General features: G+C 46.4%; 1 long non-coding RNA gene across 1 annotated transcript; it reads left to right on the top strand.

The window, feature by feature from the left end:
• Positions 1–787: 787 nt before the first annotated feature.
• LOC149121747 (uncharacterized) lies at positions 788–12,713 on the top strand. The gene is made up of 2 exons (XR_016222552.1): positions 788–1,621; positions 9,125–12,713. It is a non-coding gene; the product is annotated as an uncharacterized LOC149121747 (long non-coding RNA).
• The last annotated feature ends 2,509 nt before the right edge of the window (positions 12,714–15,222 follow it).

The raw sequence follows: 15,222 nt of genomic DNA on the forward strand, positions 1-15,222 counted from the left end.
AATTCATACTCAAAATTCCACCATTGTCCCAAAACAAAATCTATAAATGAGCCTATTACTCTTTTGTTTATTTATGTAAAAAATAGCTTTGAGGCTAAATTCACCCACTGCATTTGGTTGTAACATCTCAAGTTTTCAGAATCTTGGAAGAGTTAAGCCTGATGGCCTTAAGGTCCCCAATTTGTCCATTTCCTTGTGGAATATTTATTTATTTATTTTCTTTTTCTTTTTTTGTTTGTTATATAGTTATTTTTATTTAATAAATGTGAATTTACAAAGTGCAACTTTTGTATTGTTATGGCTTCCCACCACCAACCTCCCTCCCTCCCGTGGCCCTCCCCTTTCCCACTCCCTCTCCCATCCCGCCCTTCATCGAGTTTCATTTTCAATTACCTTCATATACTGAAGATCAACTTAGTATATACTAAGCAAGGATTTCAACAGGCTGCACTCACACAACCGCACAAGGTATAGGGTATTGTTCGACTAGTAGTGTTGTTTTTTAAGTTTCATAGTAGAACACATTAAGGACAGAGATCCTACGTGGGGAGCATGTACCCAGTGACTCCCGTTATTGATTAACAATTGGCACTCTTATTTATGATGTCAGCAATCACCAAGACTCTTGCTATGAGCTGTCTAGGCTATGGAAGCCCCTTGAGTTCACTGACTCTGAACTTGTTTAGTCAAGGCCGAATCACAGTGGAGGTTCCTTCCTCCCTTCAGGGAAAGGCGCCTCTCTCCTTGATGGCCTGTTCCTTCTGCTGGGGTCTTGTTCACCAGGATCTTTCATTTAGATTGTTTTTTGCCACCGTGTCATGGCTTTCCATGCCTGTGAGACTCTCATGGATCTTTTAGCCAGATCCGAATGTCCCAAGGGTTGATTCTGAGGCAGGAGTGCTGCCATTCTATGAGTCTGCTGTGTGTCCTGTTTCCCCCGCAGGATCATTTTCTCCCTTTTAATTCTATCCTTCATTAGTTGCTTACACTGGTCTTATTTGTGAAATCTCTTCGACACTTACCCTATCTTTTTGATCGGTTGTGTATTTATACTTATCACTTTACCAAGTGCGCTGGCATTGGTTCCTGCCTCCTTGGTAAGATTGAGCTGAAATCCCCTGGTGTCGCTCCCCCTCTTCGTGGAGGAACGACACAGGACCCTGCGTTGTTCTTTTGTCTGCTCGGCCCTCCCCGGGTTTGCTGCGGGTTCTTCCTGGGTTGGCTACCATCCCTTCCACCTCCGTGGAAGGGCGGTTCCCCCTGCCACCTTCCCCACTTCCGCGGGGGAGCGGCACACTGCCGGCCGGCTCTCTCGGGGGCTGCACAGGTGTTCCTTCAGATAGATGTTCCTGGTGCATGTTGTCTCTCTCCTCCTTTATAGTCCTTTTCCACCAATCCCAACTCTGCTACCCACACACCGAGTACGCTGCTCTCCTGCAATCAGGAGCAGGTCCTGCTGTTTATTGGTTGAACTGGAGGCAGCTGTGTAGAAGCTGTTTCCTCCTCTCCCAGCGCCATATTGTGGGAGAGCAGATGCATAGAATAAGTCTTAATTCCAGTAACTTAGTCTAGTCCGAGTTGCTCCCCACACCCTGGCACATTTCTAGTTCCACCATTGGAGGTAAGTCCGAGTGAGCCTTGTGGAATATTTAACTTGTCCTCCTAGTCCCTCTTGTCCCCTGCAAACTGGAAGTTAAGTCTATAAGCTCAAATGACGAATTCAGATGGAAAACTTTTCATGAAAATACTTAATAGTTATGTTTATTGGGATGCATCCGTTCTAACTTTTCTGAGGAAGTTTTGAGGACGAGGGACTGTGTTCTGCGCTTGAAGCCAAAAGGTGTTGTGTGGTGTCAGGCTCATCGTATGTACAGAAACTTCCAGGTGAGAGGCCCAGGTCTCTTCTTACGCGATCTCAGGCTTAGACATCAAGATGGCAGCTGATGGAGCACCACTAGCTGGGCGTGGTCTTGGGTTGTCTGCTGGTCACAGCCTCATTGCAGAAAATGCAGCTGGATTTGAACTGGGCTGTGGAACCATGGAGAAGGTCTAAAGATTTTCAACACAAAATCAGGGTGAATAGTGAGGCTTCCCTTGAGTACTTGAGACTCAGAAGGAGAGATAGGAAGAAACCAGGAAAAGGAAGTAGAAGACTGCATTCGGGGATTTAGTAATAAAACACACCCAGCACGGGCTTTGAGAAACTGAGAGATGTAGTTGTGTGAAGACACAGTGGAGTATCAGCCTTGTCACTCTAGCCTGGGGGTCACTAGGGAAGCCGGATTAGGGAAAGCTGTTTGTATTGGAGGTACAACTGACTGGTTAATTTTATGCATTAACCTGACTGGGCTGGGGTGCCCAGATGTCTGGTTAAACATTTATTTTGGGTATGGCAGTGAGGGTGTTGGGGGCTGACGTTAGCCTGTGGTGGCCTGACAGAAGCAGATGGCCCCGTCTCATGTGGGTGGCCCTCCTCTGATCCACTGATGGCCGTAGCAAACCAAGAGGCTGCCTTTCGCACAAGCAAGAGCGAGCGCCTCCTGCCTGGCTGCCCTGAGCTGGGACAGCTGACTGCTCTTGTCTCTGGACTCTAATTGAAACACTGGTTCTTTTGGGTCTGGTGCCTGCTGGCTTTTGGATAGGAACTCCAGCGTCGGCTCTCTCTCGGGTCTGCAGCTGGCTACCTGCAGGTCTTGGGACTTGCTGCCTCCATGGTCAGGTGAGCCAACCCCTTACTATAAATCAGTCTCTCTGTCTCTGTCTCTCTCTGTAGATGCATGCATGCATAAGTCCTTTTGGTTCTGTTTCTCTGGAGAACCCTGATCAAGCCTCCCATTTGCAGGTGGGGCCGCTGAAGAATTGGATGCAGCAATCAGCATGAGGGTGCAGAGGGAATGCAGAGGGGAACTCTGTGTCAGCTGGGTGTCTGGGCATTAGAATCCATCTATCAGGATACCTGGAGGTGCGCGTTTGGTGCAGTGGTGACACCTGGCACTCTCGCATCCATATCACGGTCCTCTAGGTTTGAGTCCCAGCTCCGTTCTCCATTTCCAGCTTCCTGCTAACGTTCACCTGGGGAGGCAGAGGTTATGGCTTAAGTACCCATGTGGGAGACTCAGAGTTCCTGGCTGCTAGTTCCTGCCTTCAGCCTGGTCCAGCCCCCAGGGTTGTGGGGATTTGGGTAGTGAACTAGTAAATGGGAGAACTCTATCTCTGTTTCTCTTTCCATCTCCCTTTCAAATAAATAAAATAATTTAAAAAATACCAAAAAGAATCCACCTATTATGATATCTTAAATATTGGCTCAAGAGAGAAGCTGTCCTGAGCCAACTCTAACAAGAAAACTGATTGGGACTGGATTCAGCCTAGACTAAGAAAGGCACCGTTTGAGATAGTCTAATAAACACCACAAGCCAGTTTCAGTTGCTTGTCTTGCATGGACAAATGAAGGGCCTCTATTCAGCTTTGCAGTGCACACTCATAAGCTCCCAACAATGATAAGGGACATTTGTAAGATAGAAAATAGCTTTTGATTCGGGTGATTCCACATACATAGTAAAAGCCTGCCTAATTGCCATAGATTGACTCTCAGATTATTGACTATTTTGTGTAAGGGCAGCAAAAACATATCTGGCCTTTTCCCTGTTGGAAGCAATTAATTAGATTGCCAAGAGTTACTGCCAAGGACATGGACTTTATGGGTGGAATATTTTTTGAATGCAGAGGATAACAACAGCAGCAGCAAATGTTTCTGGTTCCAAGCAGTTCATGAGGTGGTGCTAAAATATTCTAAATGACTTTTATTGAAAGCAGTCTCTGTGTGCCTTTTTCCCTCTGCTGCCACTAACCTTCGACCTGAAATGAGTTTTTTTATTTGTGTGCATGTGTGTGTGTGTGTGTGAGAGAGAGACTCCTGTCTTTTAGTTTACTCCCCCAAATGCTCACAATGGCTGGGGCTAGACTGACTAGACCTGGAATCCAGGAACTCAATCCAAATCTCCCATGTGGGTGACAGGGATCCAATTACTTGAGTCAGCACCTGCTTTCTCCCTGAGTGTGCATTAGCCAGCAGCTGGAATCAGGAATGAAAACAGGACTTGAACCCAGGCTTTCCAATATGGGATATTAATGTCTTTACCATGATCTTAACCACATCTTGCCTGCCCCTGGAATGCAGTTTTTTAAAAAATTGTTGCAATCTGATTCATTTTGACTAGACTTCCACATATACCCATTAAGCTTCTGTGAGAAAATGGGCTAATGTAATTGTTTAATTCACTGGGTATCTGTATTCCCAGGAAGGGCAAAGCCCTGCTGCAGTTTTTTTTTTTCTTTTTTTTTTTTTCTTTTTTTGCCAGGCAGAGTGGACAGTGAGAGAGAGACAGAGAGAAAGGTCTTCCCTTGCCGTTGGTTCACCCTCCAATAGCCTCCACGCTGCGGCCGGCGCACCGCGCCGATCCAATGGCAGGAGCCAGGTGCTTCTCCTGGTCTCCCATGGGGTGCAGGGCCCAAGTACTTGGTCCATCCTCCACTGCACTCCCTGGCCACAGCAGAGAGCTGGCCTGGAAGAGGGGCAACCGGGACAGAATCTGGCGCCCCGACCAGGACTAGAACCCGGAGTGCCGGCACCGCAAGGCAGAGGATTAGCCTTGTGAGCCGCGGCGCCGGCCCCCTGCTGCAGTTTTTAGAAGTGCAGATGTTCAGCACAGTCCCTTCCCTAAGTTCCCATGATCAAGTCTGCAGTCGCTCTGAAAGTCAAGGATGAGAGCTGACCATTTTTCATTATCCAGGAGGCACCCACATTGCTTCTTTTGACTGTGGGACTGGGTTAGGAGACTCCAGCCATGCTGTCTCTGGCAGGGTCCTCCTGCACTACTGTAGCGTCTTCAGGGATCAGTCAGAGGTGATCCCTTAGTTCACCACCTCTAGGTCTTCTCCAGGAAAGCTCTAGAAACTGGAGAGTGAGGCAACAGCCTCCCTCAGGACAAATACTGTTTCTGAAGGTAGCTGGCATGTGTCTTTTTGTTGCACAGCCTTGGGTTTAACACTCATGGATGATCCACTATTAGATAGGACCCTTGCTAAGTGAGGGCGTTGTGGTGCAGCGGGTTGAGCCGCCAACGTGGGGTGCTCATGTCCTCTACTGGAGTGAGTTCCACCTCAACTTCTGATTCAGCATCTTGCAGATGTGCTTGGAGGCAGCAGGTGATGGTCCAAGTATTTGGTTTTCTACCACGCATGTGAGAGATACGTTGTGTGGCTCCTGGATTTGACCTGAATCAACTCGGACTGTTGTTGTGGGCATTTGGGAAGTGAACCGGTGGATGAAGGATCTCTCTCTCTCTCTCATTCTCCCCCCCCCCCCAAAAAAAAAGATATAGAGAGACAGTCTAGTATGGCCAGTGGGTATTTTTTAAAAAGATTATTTATTTATTTATTTGACAGGTAGAGTTACAGACAGTGAGAGAGATAGAGAGAAAGGTCTTCCTTCCATTGGTTCACTCCCCAAATGGCCGCAACGGCCATAACTACACTGATCCGAAGCCAGGAGCCAGGTGCTTCCCCCTGGTCTCCCATGCGGGTGCAGGGACCAAGCACCCGGGCCATCCTCCACTGCCTTCCCAGGCCACAGCAGAGAGCTGGACTGGAAGAGGAGCAACCAGGACTAGAACCGGCGCCCATATGGGATGCCGGCGCCACAGAACCCAGGCCAGTGAGTATTTAAACTAATGAATTAAATAGTATGTCTGCAAATAAGTAGCAGAGACCAGTCCCATCTGAATGAGGGGTTTTCCAGGAAAGTCTTCGCAGAGGAAGAGATCATGGAGCAGAAATCTGGAGAACAACCTTGATGGATGGGTCGCGTATGGCAGGCCAGGGCAGCTGGCTTCTTTAGCACGTGCAAAAGCATGGCATCATCAAACAGAACGCTGATGTCTGAGGTGTAAGTCACAGCCTTTCTTCTAAGCGGAGGTTCCCAGATGTGAGAGGCTGGATAGAGGCTCATGCTGAGAGCCCTCAGGAGAGAGCTGCTTACAGGGCAAGTCTCCCTTTCCTCACTTTGCTCCCTGAAGTGGACTGGTGCACAGATAGCTTCAGTTGCCCGGGAGCTGCATTTTCTTCTTCTCACTCAGGAATAAAAGGGGGTGTGTGCTGCTTATTACATTTACTGAAGAACCCTGGTGGAACCACCTGTAAGAACTGGGCTCAGAATGCGCACACACTTGCACTCAGCTCATACGAGTGTTCAAAGGGGGGGGGATTCTTAACAATTTTATGGAGATCACAATGGCACAGTACATATTCTTTCTCTTTTCTTCCTTCCTCCCTCCTTTCCTTCCTTCCTCTCTTTCTTTCAAGGTTTATTTTGTTTATTTGGAAGGCAGAGTGACAGGGAGAGAGACAGAAAGAGATCTTCCATCTGCTGGTTCACTTCCCAAATGTCTGCAATGGTTGGGGCTGGGCCAGGCCTGAAAGGAGCCTAGAACTCCTTTAGGTCTCCCACATGGGGAGCAGGTGCCCGAGTACTTGGACCATCATCTGCTACTTTCCCGAGTTCATTAGCGGGGATCTAGATGGGAAGCGGAGCAGCTGGGACTTGTTGTGATATGGGATGCTGGCATTGCAGGTGGTGGCTTAACCAACCGCACAAGAATGATCACAGTACAGGGTCTAGTTTCTAATATGAGGCCTGGTTGGGTTCTTTGAGTTCGTGATAAATATAAGTAAAGAAACAGCTGAAGGAATGCCCCCCACCCCATAGCACTAAAGAAGGGAAGTGATATTTTAAAGACAGAAGAAAAAATGTAAATCATAAATTAGATTTATTGTAAAAATCAGAAGAAAATTTTAGAAGATATTTGTTTAAGGTATTTTTTTAAAAAAACTTTTTAAAAATAAAGTTTATTTATTTTATTCATTTGAGAAGAAGAGAGACGGAGAAAGGGAGGGAGGGAGGGAGAAAGGGAGAACTACCATTTATTCCCCAAATGTCTACAACAGCTGGACCTGGGCAGGCCAAAGCCAGGAGCCCAGAACTCCATCCAAGTGTCCTGTATATACTTGGCAGGGATCCAGCTACTTGAGCCACCGCCTGGGCCTCCCAGGATGTGTATTAGTGGGAAGCTGGAATCCAGATGGAGCTGGGACTGGAACTTAGGCATTCTGATATGGGATACAGGAGACTGAATGAGTATCTTAACCTCTGGGCCAAACACCTGCCCCTAATTTTTCTTTTTTAATCTACAAGACGGAGTCATGTCTGTGAACAAGAAGCTTTAGCAAGATTTTTATTGGAATGAAAAACAGAATAGTCAAACACAAATCCATACTGATGGAAGAAAACAACAAGTTCACCAGCAGAGAAAATGAATAAGGAAGGTAGAGCGGTGGTTTTGAAATATCCCTGGTGTCTGCTGTACAAGCGAGGCTTGCCAAGCGCTTCCTGCTTACCCTTCTCCCATTGAACAAGTCCCTCTTGGTCTCAACAGAGACCAGTAGATGTCATGTGCATAATTCTCTTCTTTATAAGGCCATGGTGTTCCCCACTCTGCAACACTGGGCAGAGGATGGGGGGACGACACGCAGGCAACTCTTCCCTGCCTTCCTCAATGTGTCTTTTCTTATTATACTAAAACCAGGCACTATGCCCCCTCACGGTGTTTCCCCTGCTCTCGAAAGGTTGATTGGTGTGTGAGTAGCTGCTCAGATCGGTGTCTGTGGGGAGACTCTGGGGAAGATCTTGTCTGGCTCAACCCTCTCAGTCTTCCTGGCTTATTTCATTTAGTGTGCTGTCCTCAGGGTTCATCTGTGTTTTCACATTTTGCAAGTGAGTTAAGCAAAGGGAGAAAGGGGTGAGACAGCCGGGATTTTTGCAAGAGATTGATTGGAGTATGAACTGTGGCATTCCACACTGCACAATAAAATGCTAATAAAATTATCTTAGGTAAATCTGATCAGGAGGAAATGCAAACGAAGACATGAGAAGCCGGGCATAACAATAGATACTGAGGGCATTATTATCATCTACTGAGGACATTTAGATAATTGCTCAACAATTCAGCTAGTTCAGAACCTAGACTTAGGGGGAGAATTGTTAACAAAGTTTCCTTTTGTATGTGACAGCAGTCTGTTGTGCTATTCTCTCTCTCCCTTTGCTGTCATTTCAAACTCAGACCAATAGAGCCAGAGTGCCTCATTAATCTTCACTCATCCTTCAGAGACGAGTGGCTTGCAAGTCGGTTTCCAGCCTGCAGAAGGGTACATTCCGAGGTGATACCTTCCTGTCATCCGTTACCCTAAATGTCAGTAGCAGGACATCTGGAATTGTTAGGTAGGAAGTCAGATATGAGCTTATGTGTGTGTGACAAAGGCCTAAAGAAAAGACATTTATGTCCAGCATATGCATCTGCATCTCAAAGCCATCTGGATAACGTTTCAGGGGCAGCCCAGTATCTGCAACCTGCCCTGCCCCCTTCTACCTGATAACCTGCCAGGTGGGGGTCCCGCCCCTTCTGCCTGATAACCTTCCAGATGCAGCCCAGTATCTGCATTTCAAATACCCTTCTCTGGATCCTAATTCTCCAGGGGGTCTTGCTCATCCTTCCTCTAAACTCAGCTAGGCTTCCTCCTGTCTGATACCTTCAGGGGAAAACTCAGATAGGAGCTTCTTAATATTTACATCCATAAAATCCTTTGTTTCGGGAGGAGATGTGTGAAGACAAAGACCCATCTCCTTAAAAACCCCTGGCCTCAACCGGTGGCGAGCTCAGCCCTCTGCCTCTCTGCTGAGCCGCCCACCTGGCCTGCCCAGGTGTAACCTCTCCCCACACCATGTAACCTCGCTCCTTCCCCCTCCAGTCCGAGCGACTGGGCACTCTCCCTCAGGTTCTGTGTGGAGAGGTGCCCATCCGTTCTTACAGATGTCCCTGCCCTAATAAACCTTGCTATTTTACCTCCCACTACTCTCTGTTTCACGCCTGAATTCTTTCTTGCACGAAGACAAGAACCCTGCCATTCTCTGGTAACAGAATGATGGACTATGGTCAGAACAACGGCTCTGAGAATGGTCTTTTATGTCTTTATCAGCCGAGTGCTAGATGACTGGTTTTTTGTTTCTTTCCAGAGATTGAAGCTGAGTTGTGTGCTGTTTCCAGGTCTACTGCAATCCAGCGACACTGACTTGAATGTCATTTGGATCAGTTGGTGTCCTTGGTTTTCAAAGGAGGCAGCTGCTTGCCGGGAGAACAGAAGGAACAATGTCTGAGTCAAAACCACACAGAGGATTAAAGAATCAGTGGCGTCGGAGATGATGTGGCTCGTGATCAGCCACTCTGACGTGTGTCACAGGTGGCAAGGGGAAGATCTGCATGGAATTACAGACCCTGTGGAGTTACATCACCCTGTGCACGAGGCTTGGGAGAGCAGTGCTCTGTTTTGGCTACATTGCTTATTTGTTTATTTATTTTTTAGAATGGCTACATTTCTGTATACTTTTTATTTTGTAGCTAGCAGGCTCCTTTTTCCCAGACTCATGAAAGTATATGCCTGAACCTATGGCCTCTGAGGTCCTTGGATGAAAACAAAACAAAACAAAAACAACAAAAAAGAAAGTATGAGGTTGAAATTGCCCAGTAGATGCATAATTATTTTTATGGCTGCATTGTCAATACTCAGTTATAGGAAGCAGGCAGTACCTGGGCTCACCTGCCTCGGACTCGAAGCTTATAGGAAGATCCCATAACTGAGCAATAGAGCAGACCCCCAGTTTCCTTCCTGTCTATTCCACACCTTCTTCAACACATCATCACGATCCCTCACCTCTACCTGAGAGACGGGAGGAGGAGCAGGTTGATTGCCTTCCTTCCACCGGATCACTCAAGCAGGGCACTGCAGGTGCCATGCAATAGCACAGGTGTCCTTGGTCAAGACCTTGCTAATAAGTTCTTTTTTTCTTTAATAGCCCATGACTTTCAATGAGCTTAATCTTTGCATTGAATTTGATGATCTTTTTAAAATTTTTTAAAGATTTATGTATTTATTTGAAAGTCAGAGTTACACAGAGAAAGGAGAGGCAGAGAGAAAGAGAGAGGTCTTCCATTCAATGTTTCACTCCCCAGTTGGCTGCAACGGCCAGAGCTGTGCTGATCCAAAGCCAGGAGCCAGAAGCCAGGAGCTTCTTCTGGGTCTCCTGTTTGGGTGCAGGGGCCCAAGGACTTGGGCCATCTTCTACTGCTTTCTCAAGCCATAGCAGAGAGCTGAATCAGAAGTGGCATTCATTTGCTGTGTCACAGCATCGGTCCCGCTAATAAGTTCTTGATTCCCAGCTCAGCAGATCGGATGATGCTTGTCTCATTGGAATGTTATGAAACTGAAATGAGACAACATGCAAAGTACTCAGTGTGTTGTTTTAGAGGCGTATGTATGATGAGGGTTCAATAGTTAGCAGTTTTTATTGAGTTTTACACTAAATATTAGTATATTAAGGGTAAATGCATTTTATCCTAAATCAGGATTGAGTGCACTCTGCTCTCTGCCCTGAGCTCTTAGCCAGTCAATGCCAGATGTCTGTTCAGCCCCAGGTGCAGTGTGCAGCCAAGACAGAACTGGACTGCCTCAGCTTTGCCTCAACAGCAGCCTGGAGAAAGCCTGGCCAGGAGGCTCTTGCGGCTCTGGGGGACGGGCTTCATGCCGAGGGAGGGCAGACCCTGAATGCGTCCGTCATAAAAGGAATGATCTATCGCCAGGTGAATTTTTTGAGCACTGGGTACAAGTTGAGGAAGTCAGTGTTAGTTATCAGGTAAATTAAGATCTGGTTAGGGAGAGAAGCCCCACGTTCATGGGAAGAAATCTGCCGTGGCAGAATGTGAGGTGCGCTGAGAGCGAGCTGAGGAATGACGAGAGAGAACACCATCTCTGGCTCAGGGTGGCTCCCAGCCTCCCGGCCTTGGGTTCTGGACTGTGTTCAGGTGGAGGGAAAGGAAAAGTCGGGTCCTCTGCAGGGTGAGCATATAGGAGTCTGAGCAGCCTGTCTCAATGGTAGTGATGGGAGCTGGTAAAATGTGAAGATTTGCAGGTAGATGTAATCTGAATTTGAGGAACATGAACAGATGAGGGTAACGAGTATGAAGTTTATCCCGCGGCTAAAGGGAAACCACTGAAAGTTTTCAAAACAGGGAAGTGATTGAAGAAAGGATGCTTTTGAAAATGTGCACAGTGGCTTGGTGAAGGCAAATCACTTAGTGAGTGACCGTGGTCATTCCGGTATGATGTGATGCAGGGGGAAGTGTGCACGAGCATGCGCGTGCACACACACACACACACACGCAGAAGGGATGGCATCAGCAGCCTGCAGCGTGGCTCTGGAAGAACTATTGACAGCATCATTTACATTTGGTACCAGAATGGGGACAATCGGGGCCAAAGCTGAAATCTAGTAGTGGGAACAGCAGAGCTCTAGAGTGTTCTTAGGAAAATGGGGCCACGGCTTCTGAGTGCTCCCCTTGACAATGAGGAGAGACTAGAGTGAGATGGACAGAACTTCATAAACAAGATGCAGGAGGAAGTCACAGTCTCCCCAGGTCCGGAAGGTGCTAGAATTAGGCAAAATGGGGGTGGGGATGTGGGGCTGAATCCACTGCTCTGATACCAACCACACATCGTGTGAGTCCTCAGGTGTTCAGTAAATGGTGCAGGGGTGTCCAGCCAGACTCCACTAAGGAGGACAATCCCTCAAGAAGTACTGGAAGAACATCTAATTTTAAAGTCAGTAAAAGGATTTATGAGACAAAGCATTTGCTTCTTGTCTATTTATAGAAATAAGTCCTGTCTTGAAAAAAGAATCTATTTGTGTGTGTGTGACAAGTGCCATATATTCTCTCTGCAGCACATTGGATCTTTATAATTTCAGGGCCCATGTTGTCCAGTTCCAAGTGTCTGTTTAAGGAAACAAATTTCAACAGGTCCTAAAAAAATAACTAAAACATTTTACTTGCATTTCTTATTCATGCAAAGGTGTTGCTCTCTCCCTTTTCTTCACTCTTCCCTACTTCTTACTGTGTACAATGACTCAACTGCCCTTGATGTCAATTCTTCCTTCTTGGGAAAGGGAGGAGGCCAGGGAGAGAGAAGGGGATGGTGGTGTGATTATTCATGCTAGATTTTGTCCTGACCGGGTTTCTTTGGTGTCCCTTCAAACCCCGAGTTGTGGCTATGATGGCTTGGCTTTAGGCGTCTGGCAGGGTTGACTCCTCTCTTGCCCTCAGGCTTTGATTTACCCTGTTTCTCCCTGGTTTGCTGCTTTCTGATGAGCACTTTCTCTCTGTAGCTCCCTGGAGTGTACCCGCTTGCTTCAGGCTGTAGATGGAAACACCACGTCTTCTGGAGGCATCCCCTGGGCCCAGGCTCAGGTCAGACATTGCTCCTGTGTGCGTATGTGACCTCTAGTTCCTCTTTCAGGGCATTTGTGTGGCTGCATCATCATGGCCTGTTTAGTTATCTGTGTGAAGGAATCGTCCCCACCCTGACCTGCAGCAGTGTTTTGAAAACATGTTCTGAGGTGCAGTGTGGAACCAATGAATATTGAGGCTATAAATGAGTTCTCTGCATATTGTTGTCATGGTTGGAATCAAAGTGCATATGCATATTTAACTTGACATTAAATCTCAAATCTTTATTCATGTCATTGAACTTTCTCTAATAAATGTACTTTTAAATGATTGAATCATATTTTGTTGTATGGAAGTACCATAAATTAAGTAAAAGTTGGTAAACTTTTTCTACGAAGGGACTGGTAGTAATTATTTTTGGGTTTTGGGCCCTTTGGTCTTGATCACTACTACTCAGCTTTGCTGACTTAATGTAAAAGCAGCCACAGACTATACGTAAACAAATAGGCATGGCTGTGTGTCAACTAAAACTTTATAAAAACAGCCAATGCATTGGGTTTTGTCCATAGGCTGTCTTAGTTTTCCAACCCTTCAGTTAAGTAATAATTTTATTTTGAACTTTGATTTTCTCATTTTTCATCATTATAAATGATGTTTCAATGAATATATTGACTACATTTTCTCCTTGAGGATACATTTTCCAAAATGCAGTCACTCAGCTGAAGACTGTAGACACTAGTGAAATCTAATAAACATTACAAAATTGCTTTCTTATCCCTTCCCATTAGTGCAGTATGAATTTTGTAACAGTCTTGTAAATGACACAATAATAAATATTTTCATTTTGAAAGATATAAAGTATTTAAAACATACAGAATATAACACACAAAAGAACTCATGTACCAAGAGCCCCACCTGCAAGGCAACAGGACCTTGTTTTGTAAAGCTAGAGCAAAGAAATGCCCTGGGTTTCATCTGGGATCCAAGTCTGACCGCCTCCTGCTGCGTCCACACTCTGCTGTACCCACATGTCCTAGAATCTGCCCACTTCGTAAGTTGAATGCCCAACCTCAGGCCTTCAGATTTATCACACTTAAGATTGTTCAAGGCAAGGAGATCTTTACAATATTTAATGTGCTTAGCTTGAGGGTGGCCACATCTGATTTTTTTTTGTTTTGTTTTGCAAATAATTACCACTTTGAGTGTGTCCTTTTCTGTTACCCCCTTAATTCAGTATGCCGTGTGTGTGTGTGTGTGTGTGTGTTGAGTGCCTACTCGCAAAATAGTTGTTAAAGGATGGATGGGCACAGTGTAGATGGAATTGGTTGTAGTTGTCAGCAATCCACTGGTGGGAGTCACTCAGTCTCCTAAGTTCATGTTATGGTTTGGATATTTGTGTGTGTGTGCCTCAGAGGCCCATATGTCAAAGGCTTGGTCCCCTTCTGTGAATGGTTAGTGGATTAATGGTTGGTGGATGAAGGGTAGAGCCCTGATCTGAAGATGATGTCTGGGAGATGGGCATGCTGGGAGGCCCCTAGGTCACTAGAGGCAGCCCCAGAAGGCAGTCCTTGTGAGAGGGTTGGCTGTTGGAGCTCCGTGTGGCCTGGCTTCTCCCTCTGCCTCTTGGCTTGCCATGCTCCTCCTTCTGCACGTGTTCTGCCGTCCACCACTCATCAGACTGCTGGGCTTCCCCGTCGTGGACTGTGGCAGTCCAGAGCTGTGAGCTGAAAACCTTTCCTTCTAAGCAGGTTATTTTAAGTATTTACTGTCGTGAGGACAAGCTGACCAACACACGCAGCACAGCTCTGTTCAGTTTCTAAACTTCTGCTGTTGTCCAACTACGGGGACAGGGAGGCCAAAGGCACATGTCTCCCGGCTCCAGAAGGAGAGGTGGGTCTTTAGTTGTACTTGTGCTTTCCTTTTTGAACCAACAGTTGCATATACAATGTTTAAAAATACTTTTTCTGAAGAAGCCAGGACTCTTTTTGGATTCTTTGTTTACACTCTTGAAACATAATTACAGTCTTTTTAAACTGTGGCCAGTAAAGGTAGCTTGCACATCTTCTGCCTTTTGGCATTTGTAGAGATCTCCTTTGGTCCTCAGTATTTGATGCATTTTAAGATAAATGTTCCATTTTCCTTTTTTAAAAAAGATTTTTATTTATTTGAGAGGTAGAATTACAGAGAGTGGGAGAGGCAGAGAGAAAGGTCTTCCATCCACTGGTTCACTCCCCAAACGGCCGCAACAGCCAGAGCTTGGCCCATCTGGAGCCAGGAGCCAGGAGATTCTTCTAGATTTCCCACACAGGTGCTGGGGCCTAAGCACTTGGGCCATCTTCTACTGCTTTCCCAAGCCATAGCAGAGAGCTGGATCGGACAAGGAGCAGCCGACTCGAATCAGTGTCATATATGGGATGCCGGTGCTTCAGGTGTCAGCTTTACCCACCATGCCACAACACTGGCCCCTCATTTACTTTTGTATTTATGGTTTAGTCTCTGTGGGACAAGAGAGGTGGGGGGAGGGAGAGAGAGAGAGAGAGGAGAGAGAGTGAGGATCTAATTGTTTGAATCATGTATGTATTTCTTACAGTTGATTTATTTGTGCATGATGAGAAAGTGTGCTAAACTTTTCCACTTTCAATGTATTTGTCTAGTCCTTCCTGCCTATCAATATATTTACAAGTTTTTTAAAAAGCTTACTGTTGGGCCGACGCTGTAGCATAGCAGGTAAAGCCGCTGCCTGCAGTGCTGGCATCCCATATGGGCGCCGGTTTGAGTCTTGGCTGCTCCACTTCCGATCCAGTTCTCTGCTGTGGCCTGGGAAAGCAGTAGAAGA

Source organism: Oryctolagus cuniculus, chromosome 16 (genome assembly GCF_051225735.1).
Source record: "Oryctolagus cuniculus isolate XC-2025 breed Fujian yellow rabbit chromosome 16, ASM5122573v1, whole genome shotgun sequence".
In the NCBI taxonomy this organism is placed as follows: Eukaryota; Metazoa; Chordata; class Mammalia; order Lagomorpha; family Leporidae; genus Oryctolagus; species Oryctolagus cuniculus.